A 21039-nucleotide genomic window follows, 5' to 3' on the forward strand; every position below is an offset into this window, starting at 1 on the left:
TCAAATTGCCTTCCTGTAAAGCAAGGAGGGCAATTCGTAGTCTTCAGAGGACATTGGGGCCTCCATTTGCCGAGTCTTTAGAGCAGTAATTTTCAACCTTTTTCATATCATGGCACACTGACAAGGCACTAAAATTGTCAAGGCACAACATCAGTTTTTTGATAATTGACAAGGCACACCATACTGACACCAGGAGCTTGCATCTGCCAATGGCCCTACTAACAAATGATCCTCCCCCAAACGCCTGTGGCACATCTGAGACCATCTGTGGCACACCAGTGTGCCACAGCACAGTGGTTGAAAATGGCTGCTTTAGAGATGACTTTTAAGCAAATCTTTTAGAGATTTGCTTTTAAGCACAACAACAGGCAAGAAACTCCCATTCTGCAGCTCACATCAACAGCTGTCATTACATAGCCTGCAGCATTTTGCAGTGGTGAGATGCATAAGGATGTTGAGCCTCCCTTTGAGGAGATTGTCCTGTATGGTAGGAGGGTTTTACTACCCCCCCCCTAATTTTTTCTCTCCCTTGCTTAGTGAGTTATTCAGAGTAAGTAACAAGTTATGTTTTGCATGAGAAAATTGGAGATTGCAGTCAGAAGCAACTAACTGCATGCAAGATGCCATGGCACGTGAGACAAACTGCTCACACAGAACAAAGAATAGATGAATACTAAACAAATCCATCACACAAAGATTCTGCAAAACAGCCATCATTTCCTCGCAACTGTCAGCCATGGTATGCCAGCTCCATTATGAAGTAAAAGGGCAATTCAAAAGAGAGCTCCAACACAACATTCTCACAGCAGGTTGATAAATCAAAATCTCTTACAGGAAGAAAGATACTCATTAACACAATACAGTCCTGTTCAGAAACTGATCTAATGCATTGTGGAGCCCCCCCTCCCGCAAATTAAGAGCTTTTACCTGCTTGTGAAGAATTTATAAAGGCTAATGGAACACAGCATAGGACAAAGCATAGGATACTCCTTCAAAATTCCTTTAGGGATGGCATTCCTTTCCAAAGTATTATCTTTGACAGATTTTTTTCTGACTCTATTTTAATGACTATACTGTATTACAATATTTCACATAACACTGTCAATAGAAAGAGGCAAGTGATATTCTTATGTAACAAAGAAAAAAAGACAAGTTATATGTCAGTACTAACTGCTGAAGTACTTTAGCAACCCTGCCTTTTATGGATTTGATATCAAGTCAGACAGAAGTTTATTTTTCAGCTAACACAGCAATACAGTTCCTTCTTTAAGGAGGAACTTAAAGAAACTTTTCTGCAGATGCCATTTCAAAGAGAAATATTTTAGGGCAGCGTTCCTCAAGGTTTGACCTCTGCTGTACCACTTTGCATCATCCACCTATTGGAAGTATCACTGGAAGTAACTGGTGATGACGTCTTTACCAGTTAGTTCTGGTTTGGGAGGCCAGATACAACATGATAAACAGTAAGGGGGCTCAGGATGGATGGGAGAGCTTTTTTGAGCATATGAAAAGCACTTGCTGGAGTTCTGCCTGCTGAGTCAAGCCTCTTACTGCTGCTTGTTGCATTGTGTTGAGAAACATTGTTTTAGGGCAGTGATGGCTAACCTTTTAGAGACCGAGTGCCCAAAATGCAACCCAAAACCCACTTATTTATCACAAAGTGCCAACATGGCAATTTAATCTGAATATTGAGGTTTTAGTTTAGAAAAAAACAACTCATACATTAACATCTTTTACCCATTATTATTCGTAACCCTTAATGAACTTTTCCTCTAGAAATTTGTCCAATCCCTTCTTAAAGGCATCTAGGCAAGTTGTCATCACTGCTTCCTGTGGGAAAGAGTTCCACAGACTAATTACATGCTCAGCAAAGAACTATTGTCAGGGAGGGGGTGGCTGCAAGACCTTGCCACTGCTCATTTTCTCAAACAAGTAAATATATTTTTTAAAAAAGACCCACCCACAGAAGTGGGCTCTAAGGCTGCAATCCCAGCCACACTTTCCTAGGAGTAAGCCTCATTGACTCTAATGGGGCTTATTTCTGAGTAGACATGCACAGGAGCAGGCTCCAATCCCAGGCACTCTTTCATGGGAGTAAGCCTCATTGACTCTAATGGGGCTTACTTCTGAGTAGATATGCACAGGAGTGGGCTCCAAGGCTGCAATCCCAGCCACTCTTTACTCAGAAGTAAGCCCCATTAGAGTGGATGAGGCTTACTCCCAGGAGACACGCACAGGAGCAGACACCAATCTCAGGCACCCTTTCCTGGGAGTAAGCCTCATTCACTGTAATGGGGCTTACTTCTGAGTAGACATGCATATAAGTGGGTTCTCAGGCTGCAATCCAAGCCACACTTTCCTGGGAGCAAGCCCCAATGACTCTAATGGGACTTCCTTCTGAGTAGACATGCATGGGCTTGGGCTCTTAAACTACCAGCACCCCCCCTTTTGACTAGGGCTGCAATCCTACCCTCACTTTCCTGGGAGTAAGCCCCACTGACTACAGTAAACTTACTTCTGAGTAGACATGCAATCCTACAGTAGGATTGGGCTCTGAAGCTGCAATCCCAGCCACGCTTTCCTTGGAGCAAGCCCCAAGCAGCAGCAGCTTTGCTGAGCCCACCCGACAGGGGAGGGAGGAAGCGCTCCCATTGGGCTGCTGGGGGTGACTCCTCCCCGGGGGCCTGGCTCTTCCCCCTGCTGTCCGTTCCTCCCCCCCCTTGGCTTCGCCCCTCCCTGCTCCCAGCTGCTGGTGCCTTCCAGGGGCAGCGAGCAGAGGCTTGCGCCTGGCAGCTGGGGCAATGGCTTGGAGTGCGCACCAACAACCTTCCGCGTGCCCCCTGTGGCACGCGTGCCATAGGTTAGCCATCACTGTTTTAGGGTATCGGAACATGAGAAGCAGGAGAAAAACTACCAGGCATATTGTACTTGGTTCACTAAGGGTAATACTAGTAGTATGGCGCACTGAGCACTGCTAAACAATGGTCCCACATACTCTTCTCCACCTGCCCTATAATGACTAATAGTACAAATGCATGACAATGGTGGCTCAAGATAGGTAAAGGGATGGTAAGGGAACAGTTAGTTACTTAAAATGCACTTAAGTTTCCAGGACTAGATGGATTACTGATTTGTGCAGTAGCGAGCTTTTCCTCATTGGCAATTTTCAAGCAGAGGCTAGATGACCACTTGTCAGGGATGTAACTTGTCAGGGATGCTGTACCAGTTTCCTGTAGCCTACATGACCTCTAAGGAGCCTACCAACACTATGATTTTATCTGAGAACTAATATTAGGATTATAAAGCAGAAGCAAAACAGAAACTTTGGGAAACTGATCAAAATTCACATTGTCCCGTATTGTAACTCACACATTCCTGAAAAGGCAGATATCTTAATTAGCTTAACAATCAAAACATGTTTGCTTGCAGACAAATGGAGCCTTTAAGACTGCAATCCTATACACACTTAACTTGGAATTTGTCCAACTGAACTCAGTGGGATTTATGTCTGAGTAAACATGCATAATCCAGAATGCATAGGATTGTACTGTAAACTGCATAATCCAGGAATTTTGATCTTTCAGTCTGTACACATTTGACACACTGAGACTGTTCTTCTCTCTTACAGTAACAACGATCAGAAAAAATGCTTCGGAGACCATGCATTATGAAAATGACAGTGTAAGCGTTGGGAGTGTGTGGTAAGTTTAGGACTATTTGGTTTATATTTTACAATTTAAGAGGAGGGCCAAGATTAGCCCCAGGCCTTTAACATACATTTCCCCTTAACTGATTCAACAAGGACCCTGAAGAACACGGAGGATCACTGTTTCCAGTTGCTTCCTTCCTTGGAACTTTGGGGCAACAGTTAAGAGTAATCAGGTGGTAGAATATCCAAGCACCAAATGCAAAACAGTAAGAGGTTTACAGCCCACCTAGAGGCTTGCTCCTTGTTGGCTTCCATGGTTCCAGTCTATAGAGAACGGACTGAAGCCACAGTGTGCTGCTGTGGCTGGAATATTTGGTTCTTTTTAGCTTCTTTCTCACCTGGCTTTCTATGTTTCCTCCTCATTTGCAACAGTAACAGCCTTGGTGCTTTAGTCCTTGGTCCCCCAAGAGGTCACCCCAGTTTCCCCAAGAGGCCAACACCTCCTTCCTGCTGATGCACCCTCCTTTTTATTGTACAATGACATATGGCAGTAAAGCCATATGTCATTGTAAAGTACAGCCTTGCCTTTCTCCTTATTTCATACCACTGCATGCAGTCCCTGCACAAAGTCAACTTCCCTGTGTGCGCATGTTACGTGTGCCTTAAGAGAATGTCCAGTAACAACTACCGTTCTTCCTAAAGCCTCATCGTCTCTTAAGATCTCCCAAGGTTACTTCTGTCAGTATAATCAGTTCTTACGAGGAACAGCAGGAGGGGACAAATGTCACTGGATCTAACAAGTCTAGCTACCTGTCTGTCACATCCTGAATATGCACACCAAGCAGACAACACGCTCCCTGAAATGACATGGGTCCTTGGTCCATGCATGGCTCTGTCAAGATCTAATGTGCCAGTTTTGTGGTGCCATAACAACATAACAAGAGCAATCACGTATGTATATAACAAATTTGATCATATTTGAGTGCCTATTCAGCAGAATTGGGCTGCACTAAAATAGGCTGACCTTTTAATTATGAAATGTACTTATAGACACAGGAGAAGTACTTTACTGGAGGAAAAAAGGCTCATGCTATCACTAAGAAAAAACTACAGACAAACATAAGCAAGCAACTTTTTGCACTACTGCACCTCAAAGACCTTGCTTAAATGTCAAGTAACCAGTAATCATACTATTTATCTGTAAAAACCTAGTACTTTGCCAAAGTACATCTCTGTAAGGCAAGCAACATCAAAGGAAGATTATCCCATTTGGCTCTGTACTACTTTCAAAGTGAGGAAAGGCAACTGTTATATTGTGCAATGCATAAAAAGGATGAGGACTTTCTTCCCCTTAAGGGAAAAACCTCCTCCCCAACACAAGTATTTACTTGTTTATAAAACAGAATACATTTCCTAAAAGCATTCCACATTAATTTTCAGTCAGGATATACAATATAAGGTACATGAGAAAATACAATTGATTGATTCTGAAATCCCTTTCAAGAGCAACTGTTCTTAAAACATCATTTTCATAGTCATGCATTTTATGCTTTCCAAAAATGATCATAGAGAAGAAGCCAGAGTTCCCATCTTTTGAAAAAAGATTTATGTTTTTAACTTTGATTTGCCCATAATAATTGTTAGAAGGCACAGTTTAAATGCTGAAAAAGACATACAAAGAACTATGAAGTTCTTTTGATCAGGAAATACTTTGTCTTCTGAATCTCGGTTATTGAAAAAGAAGTATGTTATGATTGTAGGTTATGCCAATTTCTCAACAGAGTGAACACTATAGTGTTTATTCTGAAGTTTCACTACCTTCAGTAGAGCTTACCTTAAATAACATGCTCAACATATCTCATTGCAATTGCTTATCCTGCGATCTTGTATTATTTTGTTAGGAAGAGCTGTTTGGGACCAAAGGTTTGAATTATTTTTAACCAGTGCTCATGATTACAATAAGTTTTTTAAAAAACATAATAGAGACCATTATGATTTCAGTACTAGTACTGATTAGATAAATTATACAGTATTTAAACTTATTAAAATTAAGGAATGTAGGTATACTATGTGTTTTTCTCACATTTTTCTTTACACAAATTAAATATCTAAATACTTAACAGTCAGAACAATAATTTGTAAAGCAATCTCAGGAGAGTGTTTGGCATATAGATGAAATTTACTCAATATATCAAAAAACTACTCTCCCAATTCTAATAGGTTTTTTTCCCCTCCATGGACTGAAGAGCTCTAGAAACTTGGATTTGTAATAGTTTGAAATAATTTTCCAAGCTTCTACTTCTGTGGCAATACATGGTAAAGTATTATCAACTAGAACTTATATAAATTTTATGTATTATTAACATACTCTTCCTTCATGTGTAGGAAGAACTGCAAAGAAAGACAGATGAGAAACAATGCTAACAGGAAAGGTTTGTGTGGTGCCATAGTACTTCAAGTACTGTATAGGGTTTGTTTTTAGTGGCTGTTGCTGTATCTGCAGGGGGGGATGACAAAGTATCCTCTGTGGATAAAGGGGAATGGTTGTACACAGAAACTAGGTGAGAGGGGGAACAAGTGAGGCTGGAACCCTCTTTCTTGATACTAAGTGTTCTGTGTGTAGGAATTCTTTTTCCATGGAGGAATATATAATCATGTGAGCCCTGCACCTGTGGTCTAAAAGTGGTACAGCCCAGAATTTCAGTGAGCAAGGGAGTTTACCTCCTATTAACTAACTTATCAAATTCCTTGTCATTAGGGCTCTAGAGTGCCACAGAATTTTTAACGGGGTATTTCAGGCACACAAAACGTCTTCCTCCAACTGGTAAGGATACCAGTTCAATGATATTCCCAGTAAGTGCATACTGAATTGCAGTCTTAGTCACTATGCTACACCAACGCTCATAGTTGGATACCTATGGCGATAAAGTACATTCATAATACTATCCACACCCCCTATCAGAATTACAATTAAAAAGCATTTGTACTTTAAGCCAGGACTCTTTAGTCATGATAACTAAAATGGCATACCTAAAATCAATTCTGAGACTATATCCATACATGCTAAGAAACCCACAAAAGTATCTGAGCTTTTAAGAAATTCCTTAGGGTTAGCATGTACTCTGCAGAGGTCTTCCTGGTAAGAATGTGGGTTATCTTATCATCTATTAAAAGGTTTGTCCTTTTCATAACAAGAGTCTTTTAACATAAGCTATCAACTCAATTTGGTTTTTGGAAAGTTTCTTGCTAGCATAGCTAGTAGTCCTGTTGTTACCTTGCTTAGTCTCTGGAATGAAGAAATGACTTCAGTCATTTGCACGACAGCTCTTAAGCATCTTTTTGCTCATAGAAGAGCTCATATGGTCTACTGTTGTAGAGTACTGAAAATGAGTTGCACTTACTGAAATGAGAGGGATTATAGTCAGCTCAGTGAAGGAGGAAAATGCATGTCAAATACAGCTAAGCATGTATTAGAGCTGTTCCAAATAATAAATAACCTCTTATATTTGGGTCCTCCATGGGAACTGATGAAGCCACTGAAAGCCCACTGTGACTAGTTTGTGAAACACTCTGCAGATTAAATCCAGAAATTTAAAGAGCTGCATGGCATGCAAAAAAGTATATTATTAAAAGTAAATTGAAAAAGTATATTCTTTTTAATTGTATCTGAACTGGCCACTGAGTGATTTTTTAAAGTTTATCAAAACTGGGGGGTTAAAATACTGATAAACCAGATCTGAGCTCAATTGTAATGGTTTGAATTCCTTGGAGGAAAAGACAGAAAATGTCTTCTGCTGACAATGAAAATGTCCTTGTTAATGCAAACACCACAAACCTTTCAAAAAGATCAATCTCTTTCTCTCGCAAAGCTTTCACTGTGTTGTATTATTCTGATGGAAAAGTCTGGATATCAAGTACTCACTGCTGCATCTTAATGCCATTCCAGGTTTATTTTATGAAAGTATGACAAATGGAAATTGCATCAGATTAATGCAAATCAGATTTTCGACAACTAAATACAGAGATGTTAAGCAACTGTACCTGGAAATGAGGCTTGGTGCAATAAGTATGCATAAAACCAAGCTCATTAGCACTGATCTTCAAAGAAAAAGTTTGTTTGATGTCCTGTGATGAATTTTAGGGACTGCCACAAACTGCCAGCGGCTGTTGCCTTCCATGTTTCTAAATGATCAAGGACATTTTTCTGTAAAAACAAAACAAGAATTTGAACAGATTTGTGGTCAACCTGCATGCATTACTTCTTATAACCTCTTAAGAAATTTAGCATTTCACCTACTTGATGAAACAAAACCAATGTTTTTCCTTAATTACAACTTTTAAATTGAATTTAAAAGTTAAAGTCAGCGTATACAACAATACCTTCCAGAACACATGGGATATAGTACCAGAAAGTTGAGTTTTATAGGAAACATTGTCACAATGAAGCAGAAAACAACGCATGCAGGAAATTGGCCCCGATTGGCCCTGTGCTATCCAGAATGCACTACTACCCCTGGCTCCAATAGCTGTCAATCATGCCAGAAAAAACAAAGGCTGTAACAAAAAAAGGAGCTAAAGAAAGCAGAGTTATGCAAGACATTACTGTATCTAAACTGATAACCTGCTATCATAAAGTTATAACTGCTATTGCTATAAACATTTACAATTTACAACTGATGCTGGCCTCATGCACCAGCAGAAGACCCAGCGCATGCTAGACCCATTAAGTTCTGGCCCCTTGCATTGGCGGAGGGTGGGGGGAGAATAATGTTGGGCTGCCTGTCTTACACAAGCTCAGATCAAGTTTTGACTTTTTCCATGGATCCTTATAGTTTCTCAAATGCCTCAGAACGCTCCCATCTGATCAACTGCAGTTTGCTATGCAGACAGTTGTGGGAAAGGAGGGTTGTTCAAGTCCTAAAACCACCTTGGATAATATAACTAGTTTCTTGGGTCTTTAAATCCTGACCAATTCATTCTTATCAGGCATGGCAAGGTTAAAACTAAAAGCTATTAGGGCCGTTGATTGGAGGGGGGGAACCAACTAGTTCAAGATACAGACACTATGTACCAGAAACCTCTTAATTCTAGAGAGACAAGTGATACAGGAAAGTGGTGACAGTTCATAATAGAGTATATGCTTTAATACAGAAGATTCCTGGTCAATCTGCAGGACATCTAACATGTCCTGCATCTGACATCTGCAGGAAGGGATGAAAAAGACTCCCACCTGAAATCCTTGTGACTTGCTGCCTGTTCAGTGTTGAACTGAGCTAAATGGCTCAATAGTGACAGCAGCTCCATGTGTTTGGAAAAACTAGTCCTGTGCCACAGTCTGCTAGATAACACTGCCTTACTTAAAAAGTCCAGGGTACACACTCCATTCCAGGTTGCTACTTCTGTTTCTGGGTACTTGTAGCCATCCCATCCATAAGTCAAAAATATGACTTCAGGCATTAAATATCCTGAATCAAGTGAGTTGATTTGATCAATCAATTTAATAATTAAATATTAATCAAGTGAGTTGATATTTGTGTATTTGAGCCAATCAGGCCTGCCAATGCAAAAATCCAACAGGAACAGAATGATATAATCATCCTTTCCTCCATGGGGAAGAAACAAGGCATGGCTTCTCCCCCTGCTGGCTGGATTTTTGTATGAGAAAGCAGAGAAGAATGTCACATTTTGCAAATCCCAGATCAGGAAACATAAGTTACCACCCTAGAACATGGGAGGGAAAGTGGAAGAGCAGAAAAAGTAGCTTCTCCTCCAAGAGCAGGGGCTTTTGTTTGAAGTGCAGAGATGTTTGCCAGAAAGGGAAGAGCCCTCCTTGGTGATGTACAATGGGTGGGTTTATTGAAGTTTGTATCTGACAGGAGACACAGATACACCAGCATAAGCAGCCAGTGTTTCATTTAAGACAAGCAACACAGGGATTAAATATCTAACTGAAACTTCAACATATGTGCTCAGTCTCCTTTATATTCCAAGTGCAAACCAGAACACATGTTCAAAACAACAACTCGCTCATCGGTTTACATTTACTGCCAACTCTATAGCCCAGTTAAAATGAATGGAAAGAACTTGTTCATTTATACAGTTCATCCCCCAACACCAGACATCTGCAACTTTTAAAAATTTTGTGATCCCCTGAAAACCAGATCATTAAGACTGAAGATAGCTTAATCCCTTATATGTTCACAGTTAAGCTATTTATACCATTCTGCAACAGCAGCATTAAACATGGTTTAAGCGACCTCTGGGCCAACTGCCAAGCACTTGAAGTAATACTTGCCTCAAATGCCAGGTTCCTGGATAAACTGAAAAGTATACTAGGTTTAATGTATTTCCCACCTGTCAAACAAGGACAGATGATGTCCTGTCTGGACATTAAGTTTGATATTTGAATCTGATCGGTTTTAAGCTATCTTTCAGTTATTTCACATTACTCAATATCTGAAGGAGACCAAGAAAGTGTAGAGCATCTCCTATTTATTTGCAAAATTTGTTTTTAAAGGGAGAAACTCTTTTCATATAATTTAACTTTTTATTTTAAGGATTTTAATGAGGGGGGGTAAGATCAATTTCCTTCAATTTAGATTGTACTGCATGCCTCATCTTTGCACTTAGAAAAAGTGTTGTATTATCATTGTACATACCTGAATACATTTCATAAAAATAAACATAAGGAAACATTTTTAAAAGCTCTAAATAGTTTGCAGTTAGAAGTGATGAAAGCATTGGACACATTTTTAACCCCTTATCTAACATATTGAATAGATGTTCAATACAAAACTCGCTAAAGAAACTGGATAAGTGTTTTGTTTTAAGCAATATATTTAGCATGTTGTAGATAAGAGTTTGCCTATTTTATATTAATACAATATAGCATCTTTAAATCATTTAACAATACTCATCTAAAGCAAATGCACTCATTAACAAAAGAAAAGACTTTAATTGTCAGTCAATGCATATTGGAATGATCATCAATAGCATAAGCAGGAACACAGAAGTACACAAGGAGCAGAGTGGAGCAGCAGGATGGTTGGTGCTCGGCTCACAGCAATGACTGCACAGTGCTGACGCTGGGCAGAGGGTGCAAACTGCATGATACTGGGGGTGTGTGTATTTTCAGTAGCCAAAACAGAATGAATGCAGCGGTTGGAAAAAAAAGCCCCAGAGACTAAACAGAGCTGACGATCAGTGCAGGCAGGAGCAGGGGAGTGCCGGTCAGGAGCATTTGCAACCTTTGACACCCCCCCAGGTACGCCAGTGGCAGGGGTATAAGCTGTTCCTTCATGGGCCACTTTGGAATCCTTAAGGCCGCTACACATAAGCACCAATGACTCATATAACTGAAGGAAAGTCATATCATATTACTTTTTCAGCACTCACTCTCACAACCAGAACACAATTGTATACACCAGTGGTTCTCACACATTTAGCACCCGAACCCACTTTTCAGAATGAGAATCTGTCAGGACCCACTAGAAGTGATGTCATGACTGGAAGTGACATCATCAAGCAAGAAAATTTTTAACAATCCTAGGCTGCAATCCTACCCACACTTACCCAGGAGTAAGTCCCATTTTCTATCATTGTTAAAAGCATATGCATAGCTTGTTAAAAGTACAGGTCTGTAACATTTCCCCAAATGCAGTCATGGTAGCATCAAGACCAATATATTAAAAATAAAATATTGATATTGAGTGAGGACCCACCTGAAATTGGTTCGCGAACCACCTAGTGGGTCCTGACCCACAGTTTGCATCACACTGGTATACACAATTAATAACAACTGCAACAGAGAACCACATATTGGGGACAGGGAAAAACAGTTGCCTGATAATGAGTATAGCATGGGGGGCAGTGCAGAGGTAGTCGACTAGAGAACCAAAATGCAAATTGGTGAGCATTCAAAATTTTGGCATGTAATGTGAGCTTTGGAAGTTATTAATAAAGTTAACAAATGGTTTCCTGTCAGAAAGACAATGCATACAAATTATGCATTTTAGTTATGAATAAATATGTTCTTTAACTTCCTGCAACTGGGACTGTCTCTCCCTTTAGTGTAGCTACTATATTGTTATATTGCCCAAATGGAAAATGCACAGAACAAAATCCTATAAGAGTACAGCTCTTTAATACCAAGATTTAAATTATTTAAATGTTTGAAGCCGTTTGAAGAAAACAGCTACCAGTAATTTATATGCCAAATAAATCTATACTACTACTTGCAAGAATACAGAAATCATGTTCTATTTAAGCCTTCATAGCAACAGTTTAGCCTTTGGTTAGGGACACAGCTTTGCTCACTGATCAACAAATTCTGCAAATCTTGAGCAAAATAATAGTTTTTCCTTTCAGCTGCCCAGATCCTTATGTAAGTGTTATTTCCTGAACTGAAATCTTAAAGACTAAATCCTTAATCACGAATGATACTATATTAAGCTTCGCAGATCACATCCTATTAAAAAACAAAAAAACCACAAAAATATTTGCAGCCTTTAACAGGGATTCATCCACTGCACTGGTTTTTGTAAACTCATGGTGTTATAGTGAGGTATTATGGCTTCACATTTTGCTGAACGTTTTAGTCAATTCCCAATATATTATGCAAAGATATTTACAACACAAAGGACAGGTTGTTTTACCTGTAACAACAGTTATTGAGTGGTCCCCTGTACAGACTCCAGTAGTGAAATTCTGCCCGCACACAAAACCAACCTTACCTGATAAAAAGAACCTGCAATATATCTTGTCACAAAAGATAGGACTCCCAGTTTGAGACTGGTCATATTTCTAACCTGGTACTGATGACATCAGTCTGCAGTGTCAAAATGAAAAATACTGTGACATTTGGACAATCTCACTCTCAGAGACGGTGCTAACCAGAACAATGTCCAGTCCAAGGGAAGAAGCCGGACAGAGACGGCATCTTCAGGATAGATCTTGATGGAATGCAAGATTGCTGTAGAACTAGTTCACCCACAGGAATGACACCTGCCAGTACCTATGTCAGTGTTGACTTCCAAGTCATCCTAATGAATGGGATCAACATTGGGGGTCTTAGAAGTTTGTTTCATTGATTTTGACTCCAAATAATTATGCTTCACTTTCTTTTTAGGAGGCTCTCTGGTACCAGATGCATGTCTAGAATGGGATTTACAGCATTTTTATGTTCCTTATGGGCAATGCTTTGCTTCTGCTGGCTTGCTAAAGAGAATTCAAGTACTATTTGACTCATCTGCTTCTAAGAAATCACTAGTAGTGGTGAAGGAGGCAGGTATGCAAAAGGCTCTGACATCAATACAGCAGGATCGAGGGCAAACTCCCAAAGCACCAACTTAATGCTCCTTGTTTTTCTCTTGTCTGCCTGGAAAATTTTTACAATGGGTGTCTGTGTGTAACCCTCTCTAACAGAAAAGACAATCATTCTGTCAGTGGAGGAGTTTGCCCACCAGTGGCAGTATTTTGTAATGGTGACCCTGCTCACCACGTGACAAGGCAGAGCTAACTAACCAAACTATCAATTAAAAAAAACCTTTTTTGTACAAAAACTTTAAAAATAAAAATGAAAACTGAAGTCTTCACATTTTTTGGAGGGTCAAAGACAAAGGGAAGAGTTCCTCAAGATGCTGCTTCAGTGGTGGTCAAAATGTAACAGAGATTGGACATTCTTCCTGCCCTTGAGACACAGCCTTCCCCACTCAAAAACAGGGGCAGAGTGGCCAACAAGGGGGAAGTCTGACTATGTGCACACACAGAACTTCAACACATGTGACTGTACAGAGACCATGAAAGACACAGTATTTTTGCATATGCACCAATAATTGTACTGTTTTCCTGCAAGCTCAACTATGCTAGCAAAGCATGGGACAATCACTGTGGAATTTTCCTGTAGCCAGTAATGGTCTGTGGACATATTAGAACATCATGTTAAGAAGTATGCAGTCATACTGGAATTGTAAGCATACAACACATTATTAATAAATCCCCCATGTATCTATTTGATCCAATGATCCTTGGTTCCAATATGGTGAGAGAGAGAGAAAAAATATATATATATATATATATCGCCATAAGTTCCTGGTCTTACTCAGGCAACATGTCCCACCACATTGTTCAAGCACAGGGCATGGTCTGGCTGCTGAAATTTGACTTGGCAGGATGGCTGGGGCCACTATGGACAAGAGTCAGAATTTCCCTTGCTGACAGATAAAACAAACTTCTTTTGTCAGGGTGTAAGAGAGCAGCGAGCAGCATGGGAGTAGGCAAAAGAAAGCCCTTCTCTTTCCCAAACAGGAAAGGTAGTAAAGGTACAGCAAGTAGGCAGATGCCTTAATGGCCTGGGCTACCGGCTTCTCTAACCCTGGGAAACCAAATTCACTATTGAAAGGTTGGTTATGAAAACTAAATGACAGTTGGTAAAAATCTACCATACTACCATGCTACTTATCTTGACAGTTTAGCGTAAGTGCCCAAGTGGCATGAAGCCCAGGCCAGACTTGCATACCTCTTGACCAAAGTTGATATGAATTATATCAAACTGAAATCAAAATGAAAATGTTCTTCCTTCTAGACACCACCCCCCATTACCTGAAGTAACCTCATGGAAATTTCTCAAGAGGCCACACCTTGCCATAAGCCATCTTTTCTGTCTTGCAACACATTGGCCAAATCTTGGAGTTTCCAACTGTCAGGGGAGAAAAGGGAGCATTTAGGCACTTGGCTCTAGTCATTAACTCTCAGGTGCAAATTTTGGGCACTATGCCATATGCTAGTACAGTGACTGGCCTTTTCTAAGCAACAGGATTTCTTCCCAAGAGATTGAAACCCCCATTTTAATCCCACTAGTGCTTCCTACATGCAAAAGACACAGCATTAGCCCATCCTCAGGAGCTTTTAAGGGACAGAAGATTAGTTTGGTAGGAGTAAAGAGACTCAGAGGATTGCCTTTAGTCTGCAGACAGAAAACCTTACAAGAAGCCTGTTCATTCTTCTGCCATCAAAACTGAGAATTATCTACTGTTCTGTGTCACACATTACCATCCTATAAAATATTCAGAAATCACCACGCCAATCCCATCTACTAGGTAGGTAACTCACCTCTTGCCTGTCCTCTTGCTTCTCAGTCTCTCCCACCCCCCGAAAGTCTCTTTCTAAAACAGGATAAGTCGCTTCGCAGTCTGCTGGAATTGCACCTCAAAACCTTTTTTTTTTTTTTTAATTCTGCCACTGAGTGTTTGCCTGTGTTTCATTTGGTTGGCTTCTTTGGAGGACCAAGCCTCAGCTACTTTGCCTTGTGGCTACCTGCTTCTACCTTTTAGGGAAACTGTCTCAGTAGATTAAGGAGAAGGAACCTTGGCGACAGCCCTGCTCTAAGATTTTAGTCTATATTCCAAAGTCTATGTTCCACCAAGTGTTTTTCCCCCCACCCAGTCTAAACAGTTAAGGTGGAAGACAGAAATCAGCTCCAGGTTCCATTCAGTACATTTCCCCCTTAACTGAGCCATCAAGCCCTCTGAACTATTTGAATGATGTAACAGACTTAATGTATCAGAAGTACTGCACACAACTGAGCGCAGTATGGAAAGAACAAGCTTTCCTACTGTGAATAGTTAATTCATTTTTTACTTGTAACAGGAGCTTAACTCATTCTGTCACCTGTTTCTAGATAATATTGAGGCAAGCCACACACACACACAAGATCCATACCAGTACAGGATCAGGATACCTCAAGAAGCTATGTCCCCCATATAATCCTGCACATCCCCTATGACAAGACAGATAGTGCCCTGCTCACGATACTGCCACCATCTGAAGTCAAGGGGGTGGTGGAATATGCAGGGCCTTTGCTGTTGTGGTATCATGTTGTGGCACCATGTTCAGTTGTGGAACCAGCTTCCAGAGAACCTGAGGACAGCTCCCTCTCTATATGGTTTCCAATGGGTTTTGAAAACATTTTTATTTCACTTGGCTTTTGAGGAGAGGGGAACCTCCTAGGGATCCCTTTTAATTTAACATGCATCAGTCTAAGTTGCCATTTTATACTAGTTCAAATATATGTATTCTGTTTTTACTCCTTTTAATCAACTCCAGTAACATTTTAATTGGTTTTATTTAAGGTTTATAATTATGCGGTTTTGTAATTTTATTGTTGTACACTGATTTGAGCATAAACAAGAGGTATAGAAATATTTTAAATAAATGTCTCAAAAACAGTGCTTTTTCAAACTTTTTTAGAGGCTCTAGAGGCCACTGCCTGATTTATAAATGCCAAGGGGTTATAATTGTGATTCAGCAGTAGTGCTCCTCTCCAAACAGCAGTGGTTCTCACACATTTAGCACTGGGACCCACCTTTTAGAATGACATTTTAGAATGTCAGGGCCCCCGGAAGTGATAAGTCCCACTGACTATCATTGTTAAAAGACTATACATAGTAGCTTGTTTAAAAGTACAGGTCTGTAGCATTTCCCCAAGTGCAATCTCTCTCTCTCTCTCTCTCTCTCTCACACACACACACACACACACACACACACACACACAGATCAAATGTATACACCTATGGGTTGGGTAGAAATGGGTTATCCCTTGATGCACAAAGCCTAATTTGCCCTGTCAGTTTTGCAAACCACCCAAAATTCGGTCACAACCCATTGGTGGGTACCAGACCCACAGTCTGCTGATTGTCTTTTTACTTCACTGCATTCTTGCCTTCCTTTTACCATACATACGTTTATCTCTCCCATAACTAATAGTGTTTGCAGCTATATCTGTGTGTCTTTTGTAAATGTCAGTTTCCTCTGGGTTGTGCCATGAGCCACACATGTGGGGCAACATATGTATTTGCATATTTATTACTATGTTTATTGTAAGATGCCTGGAACACTCCATTTAAAATGAAGGCCAGACTAAAAAATTAGTTAATAATTTAAGCTAGCAAAATCAATTACAGAAAGAATATTCTCATTGTCAAACAATTCAAACAGACTTGCTCGGGTAGACAAATCAAACTTTAAATGGCAATATGATATCTTGATGACACACTCATTGTTTCTAAATCAAAGACTAAAAAGCAAAAAGCCCAAACTTTTCCTTAAAAAACAGGAATAGAAGTTGCATTTTGTTTCCTATTGTCTACTCTTGAAAAGCCTTGAGGCTATGAAGTCACAATTGCTTATAAAATACTATACAATTTGTTTCTTTAAAACATTCCCCAAAGACAGTGCTGCTGAAATCAATGTCAAAACTGTAATTGGCTTTCTGTTTCCAACAAAATTTCAGTTATACAGAAATTAATAAAATCATTTTTTATATATCTGAAATAGCATATTCACTTGGGAAACAGTAAATATACAGAGTACTGCAAGCTTAGGTCAGAGATGTGCTTTTTTAAAAAAAGAAGTCAGTCCTATTGAGTGGGGGGGGGAAGATACCATCCTGTCTTTCTCTGAACACCTTCCTTTTCTACCCTCTTGCAGGTCCTCACAATGTACATATGATGTGGCAAAATCTGTGTGGAGAATCCAATGTGCAGAGACCCAGTTCTTAGCATTCCTGATCCCAATCATTTCCTATAAGGGAAAGTTTAGTTCTTGCATGCTGACCAGATCTGCAACCAAAATGGAACCACCCACAAAGATGATGGAGGTATCTGGGTACTCAACAAACTCCAGAGGTTTGCATATATCACAAGTTTTTTTAAAAAACAAAAGCCCCAAAATGCATTCCACTTCCAGGGAACATTAGAGTTAGTGAGAGGATTCTGAGAAGAGTCATCTCTATGTATTGCAATGCTTTTGCTAGAAGGGGAAGGAAAGTATTCTGTTTGCTTCACTGCTGGTTCCTTTTTTAATGTTTAACTGTGTGAAAGAGATACAGGGATGCATTGGAAACAGAGAGAAAACAGAAATAAGAGGAAGGGGTATTGGCAAGTATGGTTTAAGAGCTTAACTAAGCAAGTTAGGGGCATGTCTTAGGCATACTTATTGTAAAGCAGCGTTTCTCAATGTTTGTCCACTGCCGTACCACTTTGCAAGGTCCACTGGAAGTAACACCTATGTCATTACCAGTTACTGCCAGATTGGGAGGTTAGGCACAATGTGTAAGTATTGTACCAGTAAGAGGCTCAAGGCCAATGAAAGTGTTTTTGAGTGTGTGAAAAGCATATGTTGAAGCTCTGCCTGATGAGCCTAGCCTCCTACTGCTGCCTGACATGTTGCATTGCTGACCACGCTGCCAAGAGTGCGGGTCTGTGGGTCCCGTGCATACCACCAGACACCACCTCAAGTACCACGAATGGTACAGGAACTACTAGTTGAGAACACTGCTCTAAAGACTCACTGAGCCCTTTGGGACCTTCAGGAAGAAGTGCATGTTGCAACATTTTGTTGCAGAACCTCCTATGCAGTGCATATTTTTATTTTAAAATTTATATCTCTCTAACAAAGTAGCTTTATAGAGTCCTTAGGGCAACTATGTGGGCAGCCACATAGTCCTTCATTGCTCAGAGAAGCAAGATGAGACAATGGAGGAACAGGTAGAGAAAACTGGGGAAAGGTGCACTTCTTTGTGAATTCTTCTTCTCAGTGGTTCCAGAGTGGTTCAGTCTTTGCTTGTGGGAAGCTCCTCCTCTTGAAAGTAGGCAGGGTCACATAACCCAAAAGGCTCCAAAAGGAGGAGTTCCCCCCTTGCTCCTCAGACAGGACTGAGCATCTGCTGCCCTCTGCAGAACAAAAATAAAATGAACCTGAAATCTGAAAGAAACTATAAACTACCTATCCAACCAGGGAAACCCTCACAACTCATACTGCCTAAGTCCACAGTGATGGCAGTTGACTTTCTATAACATTAAATCTTGATTTGACATGGTTGGGAAGACCGAGTCACCCTGGAACCACTGAGAAGAGGAACTCACAATCCTAATCCTAATCAAGGGGTCTAAGGTTCAGCACATGGCCCTGTAAGGGATCAGGATGCTTTGACATTTCCTGGGGAAGACTCCAAGGCAAATGAAAGAGGCCTCTAGATCCCTTCCCAAGGAAAGGGAAGGAACAATTAGGCAATATGCAAAGAAGAAATTTTAAGGAATTGCCAATGGATCCTCTAAGCAACAACCAAGGGAGGTTAGTCTTGGGACCAAGGGGGAGACCTTCCCCTTGGAGGCTTTTGGATCATATAAACCTGCCTGTAACAGGTCCATAATGTGCTAAATTACAATGAAAGAAATCCTATTGAGAATTTTTCGACAATAACTTTCTTCTAAAGCAGGGGTGCCCAAACCCCAGCACCGGGGCCTCTTGCAGCCCTCGAGGACTCCTAATGTGGCCTGCGAGGAGCCCCCAGTCTCCAATGAGCCTCTGGCCCTCTGGAGACTTGCTGGAGCCTGCACTGGCCCGATGCAACTGCTCTCAGCATGAGGGTGACTGTTCAACCTCTTGCATGAGCTGTGGAATGAGGGCTCCCCTCCACTGCTTGCTGTTTCACAACTGAGATGCAGCAGTGGCAGTGAAGTGCAAGTTCTTTTATAGGCCTTGAGCTATTGCAAGACCTTCATTCATATATACAAGTTCCATCTCTAATATATTCATTTATGTAAATTTATTCAAATTTGAAATGTAAATTACAGGTCCAGTCTATTTATACACGGATTTTTTATACATGGATTTGACTCAACATGACTGCCCCCTGCAAATGAGAAAGAATGTGCTGATCACTGGAGAAGGGGAAAAATGCATCCCTTTAAAATCAGTTTTAAAAACTGAACAGTCCTTTAACAACAGCATCCTTAATGAGGGGGGGCAGCAGGCTAACAATCCATCAATCCTTCTCTCTCTTGTGGACCCCTCCCTTCCCCCAGCAAGAAAGGTGATCATTTTGCTTTGGTGAAGGGAGGGGCTGAGTGAAGTGCTGATGGACTGTCTTCTTAATGACTCTTATCTTAAGAGTCAAAAGGTCAGCAAGGCTGTTTTTCAATCACTGGAGCAACAAAACTTTGTTTTTTAAATTGATTTGCTATAATGCTATAGTGTTTTTTTTAATCCAGTGAGTGCTTGGAAAGGAACCTAGGAGAATAATTAGTCTCAACCTGTAATTTTTTTTTCCTGGTCTCCAACACAGTGTCAGAGAGATGATTTGGCCCTCCTGTCAAAAAGTTTGGATTCCTCTGTTCTAAAGTGAACAATGTTTCTATAAAACTATTCTAAATGATACGTACTTGCAATTCCAACAGCAATTGTGCTTTCAAAGGCAGTTAACCAAAAATTTGTCTTCATAGGCAATGAAAAACTGAGTTTTTGGGAACATGGTGCAGAGATTCACAAATCATCAACAAAGCAATTCCAAGATTCAGCAAGTCAGTCAGATTTAATAATTGATTTCACAGTTTATTGGTCCTGACATTGTGTGTAAATTCCTAACCCCAAAATACAAATAGATACTTGCAGTCTCTTTAATATGTTGTGCAAGTTGAAGAGACAGGTGACTATGCAAAATAGATTGATTGGAAATTAAAGGATGATCAGATGTGTTTAGACAAGGCCTTTAGATAATATTGTACTAACAAGCCAGTGCAATGGAATGAAGACAATGGGCAAACAATGACTAGTCAGTCTCCTTGTTTCTTTACAAAATGTTATGAAGCCTTTTATCTAAGCAGTCTACAAGCACTATATCTTCCCAACACAACAGCACAGACCAGAGCAGAAACAGGAATCTCATTTGTGAAAAACCAAAAATTGTTTATTTTAAAGTAAGTGAGAAAAAAGTTATTGAAGTATCAAAGAGGCATGCTCAAAACTGGAACTTCAGAAAAAGAAAAAAGCACTGGTGAGGGGAGGGGGGAATGGATGTGATCCCAATTGGACAACAGAGCAGGGGAAGAGGAAAACTAATTACATCCCCCACATAAAGTTTTCTTACTGAAAATCGCCCCCCTTCAAAATGATTATTTGCAGAAAATATCTTGGGAAGGAGGAGTTCAACAGACAACACAGCACAAGAAAAATCAGCTAAATTCCACCTTCAGGACTGAGCCCCCACAGCTGCTTTTTGCTTAAGAAACACTTCTGGTTTCAAGCACACCTCTTAATGCAGGGGTGCTCAAACCCCGGCCCTGGGGCCACTTGCGGCCCTCGAGGCCTCTCAATGCGGCCCTCAGGGAGCCCCCAGTCTCCAATGAGCCTCTGGCCCTCCAGAGATTTGTTGGAGCCCACACTGGCCCGAAGCAACTGCTCTCAGCATGAGGGCAACTGTTTGACCACTTGCGTGAGCTGTGGGCTCCCTCCACTGCTTGTTGTTTCAAGTCTGTGATGCAGTAGCAGCAGCAAAGGAACGGCCAGGTTTGCTTTGTGCAAGGCCTTTTATAGGCCTTGAGCTATTGCAAGAC

General features: G+C 40.6%; 1 protein-coding gene across 6 annotated transcripts in view; it reads right to left on the reverse strand.

Annotated features, from left to right (window-relative positions):
• The window catches only part of PEAK1 (pseudopodium enriched atypical kinase 1), a 99476-nt gene that overhangs the window by 61672 nt on the left and 16765 nt on the right, over positions 1–21039 (reverse strand). For 5 of the 6 annotated variants that reach the window (XM_066635149.1, XM_066635150.1, XM_066635153.1 and 2 more), the window contains exon 2: positions 7691–7853. The exons of the other annotated variant lie outside the window; for it this stretch is intronic. The gene's annotated coding sequence lies outside the window, so the exon portion shown is untranslated. The remainder of the gene's footprint in view (positions 1–7690; positions 7854–21039) is intronic. 6 annotated transcript variants of the gene reach the window in all.

Source organism: Tiliqua scincoides, chromosome 8, assembly GCF_035046505.1.
Source record: "Tiliqua scincoides isolate rTilSci1 chromosome 8, rTilSci1.hap2, whole genome shotgun sequence".
Lineage (NCBI taxonomy): Eukaryota > Metazoa > Chordata > Lepidosauria > Squamata > Scincidae > Tiliqua > Tiliqua scincoides.